This window comes from Varroa jacobsoni, unplaced genomic scaffold (assembly GCF_002532875.2).
Source record: "Varroa jacobsoni isolate VJ856 unplaced genomic scaffold, vjacob_1.0 scaffold_1379, whole genome shotgun sequence".
Taxonomy (NCBI): domain Eukaryota; kingdom Metazoa; phylum Arthropoda; class Arachnida; order Mesostigmata; family Varroidae; genus Varroa; species Varroa jacobsoni.
This window is the reverse complement of record NW_019214281.1, coordinates 40172-55832: the sequence shown is the minus strand read 5'-3', so window position 1 is coordinate 55832 and position 15661 is coordinate 40172. Positions and strand designations below refer to the sequence as shown.

General features: G+C 43.5%; 2 protein-coding genes across 8 annotated transcripts in view; one reads left to right on the top strand and one right to left on the bottom strand.

The window, feature by feature from the left end:
- The window catches only part of LOC111269339 (uncharacterized), a 72568-nt gene that overhangs the window by 32336 nt on the left and 24571 nt on the right, over positions 1 to 15661 (bottom strand). For 2 of the 5 annotated variants that reach the window (XR_002685729.2, XR_002685730.2), the window contains exon 2: positions 12448 to 13925. The exons of 2 other annotated variants lie outside the window; for them this stretch is intronic. The gene's annotated coding sequence lies outside the window, so the exon portion shown is untranslated. Of the gene's footprint in view, positions 1 to 12447; positions 13926 to 15661 lie in introns of those variants that run through there. One more of the 5 variants, XR_015314552.1, reaches the window with a different exon arrangement.
- Positions 1 to 15661, top strand: part of LOC111269337 (sodium-dependent proline transporter) — a 46086-nt gene that overhangs the window by 7401 nt on the left and 23024 nt on the right. The window lies entirely within an intron of this gene.

The window sequence follows — 15661 nt, the reverse complement described above, 5'->3', positions numbered from 1 at the left end:
TGTTACATAGCGACCGTTCTTTTAAAAACAGGATTCGCATTTGGCAAATATTCACTTAAGTGTAGATTTTCGCTCACTTGATGAGAGTCAATCATAAAAAGTAGGTACTCACGTCATTTTGACCTTTTGCCTAGTTTGTTTACTCAGAAATAGCTTGATTCCAACAGCTCGCTTTTTTGAAATAAATAAAATATATTCTAAGATTTATAGCAGCAAATCAGCAGAAACACGAACCCAAAACAACAATACGTATATATTAAACCCTCCTGATCAAACCGTGTAAACAATTCATTTCACCAATGAATGTATGTGACTTCATTGTTCCGTAGCTTTATATATCTAAGAGAGACACTTGCTACATTTATACATAATGCTAGCTCACGTAACTTGTCAAATGTCCGCATGTCGCCGTTCAAACAAAACACAGCCGATTGAAGTTACAGGGGAGCGACCTCAAAACGAGCTTTTCACGAGAATGCTTTTACTTCTATTAGGTTGGCGACTCTGAGCGACTCTGAGTGAGCGATGATAAAGAGTTGAGTCAAATACGATAGTCCTACGTGTGTGATGGTCATTTGAAAATGCGGATCCTCCAAAAGAGTGACGTAATGACGTGCAGCCCATGTAACTATGCGCGCTATTGGAGCAAAGTGCTGCAATTAGACAGAGAGCATTCTGCATAGTGTAGTTAGCTTCAACGTCAAACACAGCGAGCACTTTTTCAAAGTATGCTATTGAATGAATAAAGGAGCAGTCTTCAGAAAAAATCCGTTTACAGAGGGCAGTATTTCGCCATCTAAATTGAACAAACAAAATCCGTAATCTAGAGACTTTCCAGCATAGCAGGGTGATTTTGTATAGGCTTCGCCAGTCGCCTATCGAACAGTGTTATCGGAGCGCTTCGAGTGTCGTTAGCCTAGTCGCAACTTTCGGCCGGTTTGAGGGAAAGCTAAAACTCTCGATTCTTAGGCAGCGTAAATGGTTATCCAAGCATGGTTAAACCCTCAATGTACAGTATCGTTGAGACTTCTACAAAACGCTAGAAGTGTCTTAAACTTGATTCTAGGTTACTCGAACCCACGTAACAGTTCAGCGTAAGTTCACGTGTCAACATGTATCATTTTGGGTATACACGCCACCCTAGATTCTGGCTCAACCTGTACCGAGAAAACACGAGAATATCAACAGCAAATTTGAGCGGTTCCCAATGGAATTGCTGCGTCGAATCTGCATCTCCTGCTTAGTCCGTCGAAAATGTCGACACAGACTACAGGAGTGGCTCTAATTCGTCCGCCCAAACAACTCTAGTTCTTTATTATCTTCTACTTCGGAAGAATTCATTTCCTTTCCACGCGGACTACGTATGATACCCGTTCAGTTTCCCCTTGTTTTATCAAATAACATGCAATCCGAGACGATGATGCGCGACACCGACGTCATGCCCTCCCGCCTATTTTATTTGCTAGATTATTATACGGATGTTGCATTGATGAAAAGGTTAAAAGGCTTACAAACGGTTATCGACCACGCAGCCGCAAACTAAACACTCGACACTGAAGGTTCCCCTTCGGTGTGGGTTTGCTTTTTGTCTCCTTCCCAAGCCATCACCGCCGCCACCAGCCTAAGCCGCTTCCTTTAGCAGTCCCTTTCGTGATATTGGTCATAATTTCAATAGACACAGGTATCTTTCCAGACGTAGACACGCTCGTGCCACTAGAGCAATCAGTCGCCGCTACACGCCACAGCATCGCGCATCGCCAATCGGCAACATGAGCGAGCGACGACGACGACGACGACGACGATACGATTTCTAGCCCTTTGTCTGTCTGTCTGTCTGTAATCCAACAGCCACTAGCGCCCCCGCGCGGCTTCCTATCGAAACAAACCGAAGGTATCTCGGAAAACGACGTTCGTTGCAACAGGGCCATCGCTGTTATGCTACTGCTATTGCACGATTTCGACGCTGCGCCCTCTTACCTTGATGACATAAAACAGCAGCTCTTATAACATTTCAGTCCTTTTCAAGCTGTCATAAGTATCTCAGTTCCACGACCCATCGCGACAATGTGAAGATGCTGGCGGCCTTCGAAGGCGAATTTCTTCTCTCTGCTACACATCGTTCGTCCAGTAACCTGAACACAGAGCCTAGCACGTACGTCACAGCTAGTGCAAGTGGTAGAGTACCAAGACAAATAGGGAACAAAGTAACGAAAAACAACACGATGAAGCAGATGGGGCGGCCGATCGATTTTCGCCGTCGCCACCGTGAGGGGGCTCAGCAGTTTTAAAAGGAAGAAAGCAGCTAGGCGCAAACAACAAGCGGTAGCTGGCGCAAGTATGACGGGTAAGAGAAGAAGCGACTGAACAATGCCACAATACAAAGGGAAAACGACACTGAACTGGGCTGATTGCAGTCTGTTCTCGCTCTCCATTTCATTCGTGTGTAGGCGTGGGTGGATGTGTATGTAGGTCGTGTGCTATGGCGGGCAGGCGAGCCACTTCTTTCCACGCGCACGCTCAGTTAGACATGCATGACAACATTGCACGGCACTTAGCTGGCTTGTTTCTTTATTTTTTCAGTACTCTATGTTGTAGCATTGAACGTCAACGTAAACTAAAAGGTGACGAAGCGCAATTGCTGGACCTCGAAACAACAGCAGCAGCTGGAGCATCGGGAGCGCGTCGTCACTGTTATTGTTGTGGATAGAAGTGACGGTAATACATGGAGCACTGCCGTTGCCGCTGGTACGTGGCGGCAACGAGCCTCATTGTGGTAGTAGTCCGCACGATAACACACACCGCCGTCGCTGGAGTACGCAGGCGCGTGGAGGAGCAAGCTGCTCATCGAAGCCATCAATTGAAGGCATCGTCGGCAGCAGCAGTAGGAGCTGAAGGAAACCAATCCCGCACATAGTGGCGTCGCCACGCAGCTTGCACACCGCAGCAAAATGTACGCCGCTTTCGAAGTGGACGTGAGCCAGGGTTCATGGAATCTGAAACTAGGAAGCTGAAACTATTGCACCATGAAAAGGCTACATTGTGTAGCAGCTGCTGCTGCTGCTGCTGCCGCTGCCTGAACATTTTCCGAAAAGAAGAGCGAAAGCGGGAGCCGCAGTATTTGGCACGCCATGACGCAAAACGATAAGCGGACACAGAAAGCTCCCCAAAGAGGGCCACTCTCGTCACCACTTCATCCTGATGATTGTCAGCCAGTGCTTGATTGATTGTTTGTGCACACGCGCCTGTGCTCAGGACACAGTAGAAGGTGGCGCCTTTCGTTCGCTTGTTTGGAATGAGGAGTGCGCACAGCTCGCTGGTAGGAATTAACGTACGCTCGTTGTGAGCATCTAAAGCGCTATGGCTAACGGTTTCCTAGAGAGAAAGAGGGATACATCTACTCCTCCGCATTCTCCTCTCCCTCCAGGATAGTCGTAACGGTAGTACTAGTCATAGTCATAGGTGGAAGAAACGAAAAAAAGGACGCGAAACAGAGGATAAGAGCCGCAACACTAAACGCTTCTCTGAACGATAGCAGAGGCTACAATGGCGGCCTCTCGTCATTGTCCCTAGAAAGTCTGGCGAGGGTCCTGTCAGAACAGGAAGAAAAGTTGTTTCTACCGCCGCTAACGACGACGTCGAGCATACAAGACTACTCGGGTTGGTCAGAGGCGCAGAAACATTAGCGGCGGCTGCATTCCTGCTGGTTTTATATGCTTTTTTTTAAATATTTTTTTTTTTTTTTATGATCGCGTCGTGTGCGATATTACCCGTGGCGTTATTCCAATGGCCAGTGACTTCGTTCACCCAACGATTGGATCCTACCGGGCGCAGTGCTCCGTGGAGCTGATTTAGCCTTGCCCGACTTTATAATTTGCAGGAGGACCATCCTGGTGGATTATGAACCTTGCATAAACAAGCCCTTACACCGTAATGTGGTCCGTTTTAAGCTTACTTTGACAAAGGAGCATGCATATATATGCATCACTCTAATAAACGACCGCTTGTATTGCGCGTGGGTCTGATTTGGGTTGACCTTAGATTGTATGTGTGCGTTCTTCGTACTTGCTACGCACAGACCGATATAAACAAGTGAAAGACGACGAGCATAGCCAAGGGACGAAAGATTTCCGGGCTTATGAAGGTGATCGTGCTATCATCGTAGGCGTAGTCGAGCGTCAGCATGTGACTGACCATTATCGAAGACCAAGTAACTACAGCTCAGCTAATAATCCGGTTACTTCCGCATGGTTGAACTCGCCTCCGTCCTTTGGTTGTCTTCGTTGATATGTCCTTATCTGTCCGACTACAGATACTGCTAATTAGTACGAGGTAGTCCGTTTGCGTACGATCTGCATTACTCCATTAACTCTTCCTAATCGTGAAAGTCCACATCTTCAGAAGTGCAATGGCTCCAACCTAGGATCAGCTATCCACACGAGATACAAGCAATCCATGATTTCGGTTCGTATCACATCTACGGGCGACCTGGATCCTAACGACCCTTAGCCTTTGTGTAAAATTTCCGTAACCCTTTTCCCACCAGTCGGACTTGCTGTCCTAAATGTTCCTCTTATTCTTTGACGGCCAAAACGCGAGACCCTATCATTATAGCTTCTGAGAATGGACGGAGCGCGTGTGAGAGATCTTAGTGTGAGCAGAGTGCCATTTGAGTAGTGCCAGTTAGTAATGTTCTGTTGACTTCGACGATATCGTCTAAATATCTTCAGATGCTCAGTCACTCTTAGGAGTTAGGTGGAAGGTCCATGGCTAACTTGCGCTGAGAAAATTAATCATTTTTGTGTCATTGTGCCTATCTGTGCTGCATATCTCAATAGAGCGGACGCACCTGTCACGCTTTGCAAACTTTTATCAGACTAGCACTACACTTGACGACGACGATTTCAGTGGCAACTTCACTCTACTTTTTGTTCCTGCGTAAAAATCGTAGCTTATGGCAGTGAGTTAAGCGAATGAGACTGCATCGACTTCAACTCGGCCCCCGAACAGATGATGACCATGGCGGCGGCGGCGGCGGCGGCGGCGGCAGCAGCGATGACGACTGACGCGATGCGCAAGAGCAAAAGCGGCAGCCTTAATAGCGAGTAAACAAAAGCAAAGCGGTCATCATAGTGGTCTTCAATTGATACAACTAATCATCACACTTCAACTAAGTTGAAGTGCACGTCGTGAAGTCGCTCTAGATTTCCCTCCGTTTTGCTTTTGCTTTGGCTTTATGTATGTACATGTACAAGTACTGTTAATCTTCTTCGAAGGCTCCTTCTGATACTGTTGCCGGCCGACAGGTTTTTACCAATAGGAAAGGCAAGCGACGACGACGACGACGACGACGACGACGATGATGGTGTGGCCTTCTGCAACGGGCCTCTGTTTATTTAAATAAACGATTTCAGACAGAAGAATCCAACAACGGCGGACTACGGCTACAGGGGCTGCGCTTCATCTTATTTTCGCATAGTGAAGGAGAAACAGCAAACGTCAGACTTTTGCGTATGAACACAGCGATAGCGACGGTGGCGTAAGGCTCCATTCCGCTCGCGAACTACCAATTCCCGAGTTCCCTTCCCCGCACTGCCTTCTTGAGGATGAAATCGATTCGTGTTACTTGTATATGTATGTTTGTTTGTTCGTTTGTTTGTTGATGTGTGACACCTCGATAAAAATGCCATTTCGCTGGTCGAATAGATCGTCACAGACAACGAACTAGTTGTCGACTTAGCGACGAATCTTTTGGTACGCATTCCGCGTATCTTCACTTAATAATTCCATTAAAAAAAAAACAAAGATGCAAGTCGGTGTGCAGTGTTGAAAAATTTGTTACACTGGTTGGCTATACATGACCGATGCATGACACGTGCCGTGCTTTTCAAGTTATCCTATACCAAAAGAACAAAACGAAGGAGATTTTTGCAAAAAGAAAAAAACGTGGTTCTCGCTTAAATTGTTGACGCAATTGCTGCCAATAGAAAATCCAACGAAGCAAAATTTTCAACTGATCTCCCACATTAGCAATGTCTTCCAGTTCATCTATTTGTTAGCTGCCGCCATAAGTTGCCCCGCTTAGTGATATCTTGCCGTCCTCTGTTCCTTGTCAGAGTTTATCCTCACAGCTCATGTGCATAATGCATATATATACAATACAAGTGTAACGCCAGGATATCGGAGAGAAGGACAACGTTACGAGGATTTCTAGCGACGTGTAAGTATAGTATGTGCCGTTGTTGATATTGTCGGTGTTCCAGCTGCAGCTAGAATAGAATTATAGAAATCATGGAATACAAAGCACATAAAAGCATGCGATGACATTTCATTGTACGTCCACTAGCACAGTGTAGCTCGCTTTTTGTTTTGTCCCGCTCCCTCACTCGTTCTCTCTCTGGAGAATCGCTCGTAGTTCGCAATGGTCTTCTGATGGCTATGAACCCCCGTCACCTCTAAAATACAGACAGAACGACCAACTGACGTTCAACCCAACTCCTCTCACCAACGATGATGACGACGACGACGACGACGACGACGACGACGTCAGTGACGGCAACGTTGGCCCTCGTCGCCGTTTTCGTGCTGTTTATTAACAGCAATAAGAAGGAGGGTGGAATTTGACGCGGCAAAAGAGAAAGGGAAGAAAAAACGAGGCGACCGGGAACTCGGTCGGTGACCTCTCTTTCTTCTTTAACCAGAAGTTGTCATTTTTGTCAGCAAAAACACATCTATTTATTTACTGAACGAATCCGCGTCGATGCTTATCAAGCTCACCCAGAAAAGGATACTCAAACTAGATACATATTAATCACGCTGCGTGTTTGTGTGTGCGCGCTTATATGTGCGTTTTTTGAGGACTAGTAGGTACTTATATAACACTAGAAAATATCCATCTATTGATTTTGACAGAGAGTATATATGGATAACTATCGTTCATTGAGGATATGAATGAATGGAAAGATGAATGAGAATATAGCGGCCACAATAGATCCTTAATAAATAATAGGTGTTAAAAACATGAGATGGTAATAAATAATAACATAAACGTCTACCGTTTTTTATCTTTCAATCGACAGCTATATTTTAGGCTAAAGTTAAGGCTTCTGCCGTATAAGTGTATCCAACCTTTTTATTCGATATAATCCTTAAAACGAGGATATTTATTATGTCGGGCCCAGTTGACGAAAATTATCTAGCCCTCCTTTACTGTGGTTGTGAATTTTGTTTCTAAGCACATCTTTTTTCTGTAATCCGTATAAACAGAACTACGATTATCGTATGATTGTACCATTACTTATATGGTATTAGCACAAGGACAAACTCATATAAAGTACCGGCTGATCCTTTTTTGACACACCACATTATGCATCCAAATATACGTTCAGACTTTGATTTGTTCTATCTATCAGAGTCAAGCTACCTGGTCTTTAGTTATTTGGCTTTATAGACGGACGTCTAATGAACAAGCCTTGAGATGCGGCATGTTTTTCGTCAGTTGTACGATATCTGTTATACGACATCATTTGCCTGCCTATATAATATTATATATAGCAGTAGGTATTGACAATGGCCGAAAAAGCTACGACCAACGCACACAATGCTTCCAAGCTCTGCTCGGCGCCCAGATGCATGTCACGTCCTTAATACTTTACCCCGAACTCTACTGACGAAATGCTGTTTTTCTGCAGGCTACATAGCAAAAGTCCCTCATATGCCCCTCCTTTCAGTCTAGCATTATCTTCGTTTTCAATGAAAGCTCGCCTGTGTGTATCGCTGACCGGGCGTAAAACATCTTGTTGCTCATCAGCCTCTGAGGCCGCGTAATGATGGCAGAAATCCGTGTGTTTCATTTCTGTGTTTTTCTTCTGGGCCACTATTGTTTGGTGGCAAGTTGGGAAGAGTTGGGTGTGTGACGCATCAATAGTCTATCCTAACCCAGAATAAACCGGGAACTCTGCGCTGCCTTGAAGCTTGTGGGTCGGGAGGGAAGAATGTGTCGGAACAACAGAGCCCCGAAATATAGCAAAAGCCTCTGAAACTTTGTGTAGGCAGCGGGCTTCGCGGAGGTCGTAGAGAGTTGGTCTGAACTGGTGCGCGCGGTAGCGCCGTCTTGCACCCACGAACCTCCAGCAGACAGGGACTACTAGCCGAAATTTGGTGTTGATATTATTCATTCGAAATGAAAGCATTGTGAGCACTGCCATTGTTATGGTGTAGAAATAGAAAAATTATTGTCATTGTTACAGGAATATCGATCAATTAGTATCCACTTAATTGACATCCGGCTGCTAAGTTTCGTAGCATTGTTTGTGTAGCGTAATGGGTAGGTAACACGTGCACTATGATCCACTGTGTTTTGATAGGATGTTGTTTCGTAACGGCCTTTCAGTAACAAACCTATTTTAGAAAGGCTTCTAGAAAGATCGATTCAATAGCATCTTATGGCTTCTACTTATTGATGCTTTACGACGTCACAATCCCCCGAAGGAGCCCGGTTTAGTTTATCTAAGTGGGGGATATCGAGCGTCGAACCCCCAGTGGGGGCTGAAGCCTGCGCTGCTCTCATTTTTGCGGTGAGAAAACCAGCTATCAAAGTTCCGACGCGTCGAAGCTGGCTAATAATCGGGTAATTTTCTCTGTCTAACAAATACGATTATATCGTGTCTGTCATGAGCTGTCTGCCCTATAGCGAAGTGTATGCCCTAGATATCGGAATGCTTTCAGATTTCACGCGGATAATATAACCTTCTACTCTTTAACGGGCAACACCAGTGATTGACTAGGAACGTTTGACTCGCTGGTCGAGCCTTTTTTTTTATGGGATAAATATATACTGATTATACACGCTCATCAATGAACTAGAAAAAAGTAAGCGGCAGCGTACTTGAGACAAGCGAAGAAACAATTTAGCTTTAGTATTGGATGTGATTGACGATTTTCGTATTATTATATAGCTACAACGACCCTGAGAATTTATTTCGTACGAAGAATAGCTTAAGTTAGCTGCTTCATTGCCTTTATATGTCGCTTCTGTATGGCAAGAATATGAATATACCGATCAAAGTACCGATAATATAATGTTTCTTTGTAATTTTACGCAGTGGACTGATGGCTTCTGCGCGGTAGGTAACCTTGCACAGGCAGATCCAAACAATTCATGAATGAGACTGAATAAAGTCAGCTTTACTTGCAAAGAGGCATTGGCAAGGCAATATATTTGAGACGCGCGATAAGACCGAACGATGCAAATTATCGAACGAGTCAATTAATAGAGATTTATTTCATCTAACGACAATTACGACGAGGGGAGAAATGGGAAGGTTTCTTGCCCCGATATGGAGGCTCATGATTCGATTCGTCAGAGAAGCAGTTGGCTTCTAGATCCGGAGCGTTTATGAATGATGATAATAATGGTGGTTGCTTAAACAGGTCTACACTACATGTACAATAAATGACGGCCTGTTTTATTACGAACTTTGCTATCTCAATAGACCCTGCCTGAAAAACGCCTAATTTAAGTCACAACAGATACTACATACTACATTATCGACGATTAATGACTTATCAATACGAACGAAAGTTCGCGGAACTAGCTCGCTTGTATTTATTATTATGATACATATATATATCAACGGAATTAGATTGGCTTCTTTCTTCTGAATACGTTATAAGTATGAAAATAACGTATTGCACTAGTTAAAATCGGCTACGGTGATTCTCATAGAAAAGTACACAGAAAAACTTTTAAAATTAGCAGAGGTAACTTAATAAGTGCTGTCAATCAGCTCAACTCATGCTCGTCCAAGTACGTTACCATGCTAAGCCTTAGAAAAACAGGCTGTTACAATGCTCAATATTTATCTAACGTCCGCACACACTTTGTCGGCAAAAAAAGTATTAATTGTATCTGTGACTCCTTTCGAAGCGGCCCTCTATTGTCGCCGCCATCTTGCGCGAAGCTTCTATTTGGGCTTCACTTGTCGATCTGGCGTAACCTATTCAGCAGATCCTCCATATTAAATCTGTACATTGCGACGACTGAGAACGTAATCAGTCCATAGAGTTCTCTAGCCATGATGACAACGTACGTCTTTCTAATGCAGGAATTAAATTTTTCTTTTTTTTTTTCGTTAACGTGGTTGTCACCTTTGCGCTGATCAAGCCACGAAAAAGCGTACGCCTTTAAACTGAGCCGGAGTTTAATCCAAACTTGACAAGGTGTTCTTGATGGTAAAATTGAGGTTGGCTATACAGTTCCAACTTAGCCTCTACAACTGGGAACAGATTAACGATCGTCACCTGAGCTCACCGAAACCTAATTACTTGCAAGGCAGACGCGGCATCCAGTTACTCTTACCTAACACGCCAAGCAACAGACTTCACCTACTTTCAACTTCAAACATCGCTATTATACGTTATATATTATAACGTATGCGATTCATACACCCAGTAAGCCAGTGCTTGCTTTATGAGCTTCTTTTAAACTGTTTTTCCTATATGAGATCCTATCGTTAGGGGGGAGAATATTAAGAGGATCAGTCTGACTGGAAGCCAATAGGTAATCTTCGTTCGATCTCAACACGTTTCGTACACTACACAGATTTTTAATACTATACATTGTTGTGTAAAACGTTGATCGCCATCTTATCTCTTGAGACCGCTCAAACTCAGTGTAATAACATAACTGTAGTACCAATTAATAAACTAACTAACATCGACGATCTTGGCCTGAGAGAGCTGGAGAAATCTATATAGTCGTTTGTGTGCATGGCTGTGTTCAATGCATCAAATCAATGTAGCAATGGCATTACAGAGGTAAAACTGGCCACCTCGTTTTAGCTTTGGTAATATATAAGTGATGCCGTCTAGTGAAAAACAGAATAGATGCCTAATCGCGTTGATACGGTCGAAATCAAGGACTTCGGCAGTTCACTGCAGTCGAACGACTGCTGGCTGTGTGGTCACGCCAAGGTCTCGCTTCGCAAGAACGGCAACCGTGGCTGAATTTATACGTCTAAAGCGTTGGCAAAATGCTAGATGCCGCCAGCAATCTGAGTGAGAACGTCTGGATTAATTGTATACACACATTTCGTTTTGTCCAAGTAAACTACCAATAATAATAATAATAATGAAGGTTGGCAGATCTTTCGTTTAATGGGCCAATTGCTAAAAATAAACGGCTCTTGTATCTCTGTACATGTACACACGTAGATTCTCTCAAAGACCCTTAAAATGCTCGAATCCGAACGTGGTCACAACATGAGACATGCTTAAAGAGCTTTCTCACACTAATTAACTTAGCCTTACCTAAACTTGTTCCCTTACTGCCTAGGTAAATTGTAGAGTAAATTGTGTAAATGGGAGAGATGACCCGTGCTCTTTATTTCATTCGTAACTATAAACGCTAGCGATCGACATGCGCAAGACTTCGCTTATACGTATATATGAAGTTAACCCTTACAGAGATGTTTCTGGGATAAGATTTGTGGGCGCTGTTAAGCATCAAGCAAGCTACATATATCGAAAGTTTTGATATAAAATATAGTACTATTCGACCGTACTTCACACATCATATTTCAAAGCGCTCTATCACAATGGGTCGAGATCGTTATTACGAGTGCGCTTGCATGCGTCAGTAGTCACATAACGAACCATAAAACGAAATGCGGTGTCCCGCTCTACTTCTCCACCAACATCTTATTTTTCTTCTTTGAGAATAAACTATTGTTTTATTACCTTGAACGTTGTACCTAATAAATAATCTAAATTAACTTAAAAAGTGCAAACTTTGCTCATAAATTAACCCCATAGAAAATTACACAAAGAAGTCCCCAGAGGGACGCACAACTTTATTCAGGATCTAGGCTGTCGTTCTCCAAAGGGAAAATGTTCTCGCCGCCTGACAGCGCGCTATGAATGCTAGGGCCGCACCGACGATAACGATCGCGGCGCATCTGTTTACGGTGCGCGACTTCTTGAACCTTCCCAGTGTGAAAGCAATGTTAGTGCAGCTTGCCTCGTAATTAGCTCGCGGGTGGCTAGTAAATATCGTCGCCCCCCACCCCCTTACCCCCAACCAAGGCCCAGTCGCTAAGCTCGGATCAATAGCTGGCATTGGTCAATGAAATCGTCGGGTAAATAAATGATCCACATTGGATGATCATTGAAGTATAAATTACTGGGAGGAAACAGATACAGGCATGCTTCAGTGTGCCCGCAGATATTTACCCTCGTCCCCTAGTTAGCACAAATACTCTAACAATGAGTACAGCATAACGACCTACAGGTAATCGTATCCACGTGTAATTGATATCCGGTAATGGGAGCTCCACTCGATATCTGTATATATACGAATAGGGAAGAAGCTCGTAGAACAGGAAATCTCATGCTGTTGTCCTTTGAGTTCTATACGAATCTGACCTGTTGCTATTGTATGTGCAATTCAAATTGGATATTGAGAAAGATTGCTTTAAAGCGACTTTATTTACTTCTTGAATGTTACAGATCGATATACTATTGTACAATTCAAGTTCTTTATCAAATTTACGATAAAGGTGCGCAGGACGAGGTAGGCGCAGGCGCTGAAAATTTGGAATCAAAATGTTTTTGGTTCTTATATGGCTAGGCTTCTAGATATTAATGCGGTCTTTGACCTACAAATTTGTAAAGTATATATATACAATCAATTGTTATTGGAGCACCTATGACATGACCTTTGCCAACAAGGGTAAGTTTATTAATTATTACGTATAGGGCAGAAATATTTTAACTTCCGTTAGTCCCTGTGTTGCTCAACCGCTATGATACCTTGATGAAAGAAAAAAAAATACCATTTAAAATTGCCCGTGAATCGCATTCGTCTTATTTAAACTGCTTATATATTCTGTAAAAAAAAAAAGCACATCCGAATTCTCTCGTTAGCTGTTTCCTTTATGCTTGTTTACAGTTATCAATCAACAATCAACAATCAGATGAAATTGCAAACTCTATTAAGTACTGAACAAATCATAATGACTTAACCCAGACAATCATTTAAGGTATACCATTGATTAGTCGGAGCTCTGCAGAACGTCTCGTTTCCTCTGCCGATTTGAGAGGCCCCGTTCAACCATTGGCGCGAATAACCTTTATACATTTTCTATATTGTGTTCAGTGAAGCCGGTCGCAGCAGTTAGTTCTCAGCGATTTTTTAGAATTGCGAGTATATAATCACTCATTTGATCGTTTGCTCAGTTAGGCGAATTCAAACATTTAGCTCCACCTTGACGGTCGCCGTACAGCTTTTTACCCACATCACTAGGAAACAACAACGTTTGTGCCTGTTACCCATTTCTGCTGTCGCTGTCATTATTCCTGTTACTGCTGTTGATAAAAAAAAAAAGGTTGTCGTCAATCCTGGTTGCTGGACCAGCCGCCGCCACTGACCGGCCGGCTGATTGGCAGCTTGTGGCATATTAGCCTATCCAACTGTATATTGTATGTATTGCATCCAACGAATGCGAAAGCACTGCCTGTACATATATACAAATGCGCATATATAAAGCGCATGTGGGTGATGATGATTGTAGTGGCATAGAATGAACGGTGGATGACTTATCTTCGGAAGAATTGGCGACGGCAGCTGCTGCAATGGCTGCCATTTAAATATGCAGAGCTATAGCCAAGGTGGACTATAAGGAGTCAACGATTGCGGCTCTATCCAACATCACGGCAGTAGCTCAGCAGCTAGCAACCCTTTCCTGTCATTTCTGTTGCGGATCTCGTTGTGACCATCCCGCAAATCTCTTTGCGGCTATTACCGCTGTCGCTGCTGCTGACTTGACAGGCCATGGTCGTCGTCGATGCTGATGATGGCGGTGGTGTCTTTTCCGCCGCCTGCTCATTCTCCGCTGTGACGTGGTCTGCGTACAGCAGCAGAACGCACCCTGCAAGACAAAACGAACCGAAGTCAACTTAACTGATGGATACCCGGCTTGGCCTGCGATCAAGAGGCAGATTCAATAAGCAGCCCCACTGCAAAAAGGAGACAAAAGGACGAATAAGGAAAGAGATACGGATGAGATGATGACAGCGGCAGCCTGAGCAGCAGTCCAGTAGATGATGCTGATGTCTTTGCTGTGGTGGACATTGTATGGCCCTTACTCACACACCGATGGGCAAGTAGGCAGGTAGGCAGGCAGGCAGGCCGGCCGGCCGGCTTGGCCGACGGTGGTGCACTCGAAAAGCAAGGGCCCCAAAAACACTGCGACTTGCGTCAAGAGACAGCAGATTCCGAGACGTCATCTGAAGCGTTATCTTAAGGGGTGTACGGTTCGTTGGAGTACCGCCATTTGCCAAGAGTAAAATACACGATAGACACAGTGACGACGGCGATTAAGTTCAAAAAACCGTAACGAGTTCTACTGTGTGTGCGTATGTGCAAGTTCTATTGCGGTTTTTCCCGCCAACTATATGGCGAATTGTTGTCGTTTGTTATACGAATATGCTCGCTTTACGCACGCACGTGCGTCATGGTGTGATCAGTATTAGCATGTTCAGTGCTGCCGGCCGTGACGCACACATATTTGACACCATAGTCATTCGGTATCGGAATTTCCATATATTGACTATCACGATTCCGAAAACAAGTTTGCTTTATAGTTAATGGATCAGAGAATACATATCATAGGACCGAAATAAATCGGCAAAAGATAAAGACAGGTCATACAGACACATATCTACTAGAGACTATTGGACGTCGTTGGATTTCAGAGGTACGAGCGACAACTGTGTGGACCATCGCGTCAATGTGTGATGCTGATTTCTGAAATCGGACGTAATATCATTTACGATCGTAGATAAGTGGCCATAGGCAGTAACTAGAACTTGTTAGCAGCTGGAAGTTAAAGAAAATGGAACGCGTATAGTGATTTCTGTCTTCCATATCAATTGTGCTGAAGCCGTGATTTACATAAGCATTATGTGTGAAAAACTACAGTGTGCATTGTCGTTCTCATCGATGTGCATGTATTTATTATGAATTTGTTATTCAAGCACGTGACTTTTTGATGCTAGGAAGTATCAGGGAGTATTATGAAGATATATATAAGGCGTAAAAAATGTTTTAGCTTAATTAATATAGTGTAGAAGAGTGCACGTCAAATTTCGGCTAAAGGTAGCTAAAATGAAGGCTATCAAGCACGATGGCGAACAGGCACGCTGTAATAAAGATTAAATACGAATAAACAGATAAAACACCTTTAAGACACATGATAACATGCCTAGACCCGCCTAAATGGGTGGGTGGGTGGGTGGACAACGGCGGGTGGAGAACCTCATGAACAACTGCACACTACGTGTTGCCCACGCGTTTTTACTAAGACGTATCCTGTCGGGTTGCAACCATTTCGCAGTCTAGTGATAAAAATATGATAAAAAAAAATGAAAAAGGTGTATTCCTTTTTATTTGAAAACATATTATGCGACAATACAATTTAAAGGAGTATATATATATAAACGAGGGGTATATATATATATAAAGGAGTGTATATAGTTGTATAGATTCAACAAAGCCACATTAAGCTGATAATCGAATTTTGTAACTTTCCATTACTTTTTCTTTTTTTTTTATTATTTAATTTTCTTGAAACTGTATTTTTATGCGAATAGCGTTTCATGGTCA